The sequence below is a fragment of the Halictus rubicundus genome, unplaced genomic scaffold, assembly GCF_050948215.1.
Source record: "Halictus rubicundus isolate RS-2024b unplaced genomic scaffold, iyHalRubi1_principal scaffold0041, whole genome shotgun sequence".
Classification (NCBI taxonomy): domain Eukaryota; kingdom Metazoa; phylum Arthropoda; class Insecta; order Hymenoptera; family Halictidae; genus Halictus; species Halictus rubicundus.
The window spans coordinates 1,132,521-1,137,444 of record NW_027488582.1 but is presented as its reverse complement, the minus strand read 5'-3'; positions in this window follow the sequence as shown (position 1 = coordinate 1,137,444).

Below are 4,924 nucleotides of genomic sequence, written 5' to 3'. Positions count from 1 at the left end.
TAGAGGATACGATAGGATTGAGGATAGAATAGGAAAGAGGATAGGATAGGATGGAGGATACGATATTATAGAGGATACAATAATAGATAGGATAGGATAGGATAGGGGTTTAGATAGGATCGGATAGAGGATAGGATAGGGGATTGGATAGGATAGAGGATACGATAGAGGATTTTATAGTATAAAGGAGTGGATAGGATTGAGAATAGTATAGGATAAAGGATACTATATTATAGAGGATAGGATAGGATAGACGATAGGATCGGATAGAGAATTGGATAGAGGATTGGATAGGATAGAGGATAGGAGAGGATAGAGGATAGGATAGGATAGATGATAGGATACGATAGAGGATAGGATAGAGAATAGGATAGGCTAGAGGATAGGATAGAGGATAGGAGACGATAGGGGATAGGATATTGGATTGGATAGGATAGAGGATAGGATAGGATAGAGTATAGGATAGGGTAGAGGATAGGATAGGGTAGAGGATCGGATAGGATAGAGGATAGGATACGATTGAGGATAATATAGGATAGAGGATAGAATATGATAGACGATACGATATTATAGAGGATGGGATACGGTAGAGGATAGGATAGGGGATTGGATAGGATAGGGGATTGGATAGAATAGAGGATAGGAGACGATAGAGGATAGGATAGGATAGAGGATAGGATAGGATTGAGAATAGGACAGGATAGCTGACATTATAGGATAGAGGACAGGATAGGATAGAGGATACGATATTATAGAGGATAGGATAAGATAGAGGATGTGATCGGATAGAGGATAGGATAGGATAGAGGATAGGATAGGATATTGGACAGGATAGAGAATAGGATAGGGTAGAGGATAGGATAGAGGATAGGATAGGATAGAGTATACGATAGGATATAGGATGGGATAGGATAGGATAGAGGATAGGATAGGGGATTGGATAGGATAGAGGATAGGATAGGGTAGAGGATAGGATAGGATAGTGGATAGGATAGGATAGAGCAGACGATAGTCGATAGGATATGATATAGGATAGGATAGGAGAAAGAATAGGATAGAGGATGGGATAGGATAGAGGATAGGAGACGATAGAGGATAGGATACGATTGAGGATATTATAGGATAGAGGATAGAATATGATAGAGGATACGATATTATAGAGGATGGGATACGATAGAGAATAGGATAGGGGATTGGATAGGATAGGGGATTGGGTAGGATAGAGGATAGGATAGGATAGACGATAGGATCGGATAGAGAATAGGATAGGGCATTGGATATGATAGAGGATAGGATAGGATAGAGGATAGGATAGCATAGGGTATAGGATAGGATAGAGGATAGGATAGTATAGTGGATAGGATAGGATAGAGCAGACGATAGAGGATAGGATAGGATAGAGGATAGGATATAATAGAGGATAGGATAGGATAGATGATAGGATAGGAAAGAGGATACGATAGGATAGTGGATAGGATAGGATAGAGCAGACGATAGAGGATAGGATAGGATAGAGGATAGGATATAATAGAGGATAGGATAGGATAGATGATAGGATAGGAAAGAGGATACGATAGGATAGTGAATAGGATAGGATAGATGTTAATTTTGTATAGAGGATAGAATATGATAGAGGATACGATATTATAGATGATAGGATAGGGGATTGGATCGGATAAAGGATAGGATAGGATAGAGGATAGGATAGGATAGAGGATAGGATAGGATAGAGGATAGGATAGGATAGAGGATAGGATAGGATAGAGGATAGGATAGGATAGAGGATAGGATAGGATAGAGGATAGGATAGGATAGAGAATAGGATAGGATAGGGGTTTAGATAGGATAGAGGATAGGATAGGATAGAGGATAGGATCGGATAGAGGATAGGATAGGGGATTGGATAGGATAAAGGATACGATAGAGGATTTTATAGTATAAAGGAGTGGATAGGATTGAGAATAGTATAGGATAAAGGATACGATATTATAGAGGATAGGATAGGATAGACGATAGGATCGGATAGAGAATTGGATAGGATAGAGGATAGGATAGGATAGAGGATTGGATCGGATAGAGGATAGGATAGGATAGAGGATAGGGTAGGATAGAGGATAGGATAGGATAGAGGATAGGATAGGATAGAGGATAGGACAGGATAGAGGATAGGATAGGATAGAGGATAGGATAGGATTGAGGATACGATATTATAGAGGATAGGATACGGTAGAGAATAGGATTGGGGATTGGGTAGGATAGGGGATTGGATAGGATAGAGGATAGGATAGGATAGAGGATAGAATGGAGAATAGGATAGGATAGCGGATATTATAGTATAGATGATAGGATAGAGGATAGGATAGGATAGAGGATAGGAGACGATAGAGGATAGGAGAGGATAGAGGATAGGATAGGATAGAGGATAGGATAGGATAGAGAATAGGATAGGATAGATAATATTATAGGAAAAAGGATAGGATATGATAGAGGAAACGATATTATAGAGGATAGGATAGGATAGTCGATCGGATAGGAGAGATGATACAATAATATAGAGGATAGGATAGGATAGAGGATACGATATTATAGAGGATATCATAGGATAGAGGATAGGGGATTGGATAGGATAGAGGATAGAATAGGAAACAGGATAGGATACGGGATTGGATAGGATAGAGAATAGGAGACGATAGAGGATAGGATAGGATAGAGGATAGGATAGGATAGAGGATAGGATAGGATAGGATAGAAAATGGGATAGGATAGAGTGTAGGAGACGATAGAGGATAGGATAGAGTATAGGATAGGCTAGAGGATAGGCTGGTGGATTTGATAGGATAGAGGACAGGAGACGATAGATGACAGGATAGGGTAGAGGATAGGATAGGATAGAGGATATTATAGGATAGAGGATAGAATATGAAAGCGGATACGATATTATAGAGGATATGATACGATAGAAAATAGGATAGGGGATTGGATAGGATAGGGGATTGTATAGGATAGAGGATAGGATAGGATAGAGGATAGAATGGAGATTAGGATAGGATAGAGGATAGGATAGGGGATTGGATAGGATAGAGGATAGGAGACGATAGAGGATAGGATAGGATAGAGAATAGGATACGATAGATGATATTATAGGATAGAGGATAGAATATGATAGTGGATACGATATTATAGAGGATAGGATCGGATAGAGCATAGGATAGGGGATTGGATGGGATAGAGGATAGGATAGGATAGAGGATAGGATAGGATAGAGGATAGGATAGGATAGAGGATAGGATAGAGAATAGGATAGGATAGAGGATAGGATATGATATAGGATAGGATAGGATAGAGGATACGATATTATAGAGGATAGGATAGGGGATTGGATCGGATAGAGGATAGGATAGGATAGAGGCTAGGATAGGAGACGGGATAGGATAGAGGATTGGATAGGATAGAGGATAGGAGACGATAGAGGATAGGATAGGATAGAGGATAGGATAGGTTAGAGGATAGGATAGAAACAGGATAGGATAGGGGATTGGATAGGATAGAGAATAGGAGACGATAGAGGATAGGATAGGATAGAGGATAGGATACGATAGAGAAGAGGATAGGATAGATAATATAATAGGATAGATAATATTATAGGAAAGAGGATAGGATATGATAGAGGAAACGATATTATAGAGGATAGGATAGGATAGAGGATCGGATAGGATAGAGGATTGGATAGGAAAGAGGATAGGATATGATAGAGGATACGATATTATAGAGGATAGGATAGCATAGAGGATCGGATAGGATAGGATAGAGGATAGGATAGGGGATTGGATAGGATAGAGGATAGGAGACGATAGAGGATAGGATAGGGAATTGGATAGGATAGAGGATAGGATAGGATAGAGGATAGAATTGAGAATAGGATAGGATAGATGATACTATAGGATAGAGGATAGGATAGGATAGAAGATACGATATAATAGAGGATAGGATAGGGAATTGGATAGGATAGAGGATAGGATAGGATAGAGGATAGAATTGAGAATAGGATAGGATAGATGATACTATAGGATGGAGGATAGGATAGGATAGAAGATACGATATAATAGAGGATAGGATAGTATAGACGATAGGATCGTATAGAGAATAGGATAGGGCATTGGATAGGATAGGTTAGACGATAGGATCGGATAGAGAATTGGATAGGGCATTGGATAGTATAGAGGATAGGATAGGATAGAGGATAGGATAGGATAGATGATAGGATAGGATAAAGGATAGCATAGGATAGAGTATAGGATAGGATATAGGATGGGATAGGATAGGATAGAGGATAGGATAGGGGATTGGATAGGATAGAGGATAGGATAGGGTAGAGGATAGGATAGGATGGTGGATAGGATAGGATAGTAGATAGGATAGGATATAGCAGACGATAGTCGATAGGATAGGATATAGGATAGGATAGGAGAAAGGATAGGATAGAGGATGGGATAGGATAGAGGATAGGAGACGATAGAGGATAGGATAGGATGGAGGATAGGGTATGATAGAGAATAGGATAGGATAGCTGATATTATAGGATAGAGGATAGGATAGGATAGAGGATACGATATTATAGAGGATACGATAGGATTGAGGATAGGATAGGAAAGAGGATAGGATAGGATGGAGGATACGATATTATAGAGGATACAATAATAGATAGGATAGGATAGGATACAGGATAGGATAGGATAGGTGTTTAGATAGGATAGAGGATAGGATAGGATAGAGGATAGGATCGGATAGAGGATAGGATAGGGGTTTGGATAAGATAGAGGATACGATAGAGGATTTTATAGTATAAAGGAGTGGATAGGATTGAGAATAGTATAGGATAAAGGATACGATATTATAGAGGATAGGATAGGATAGACGATAGGAT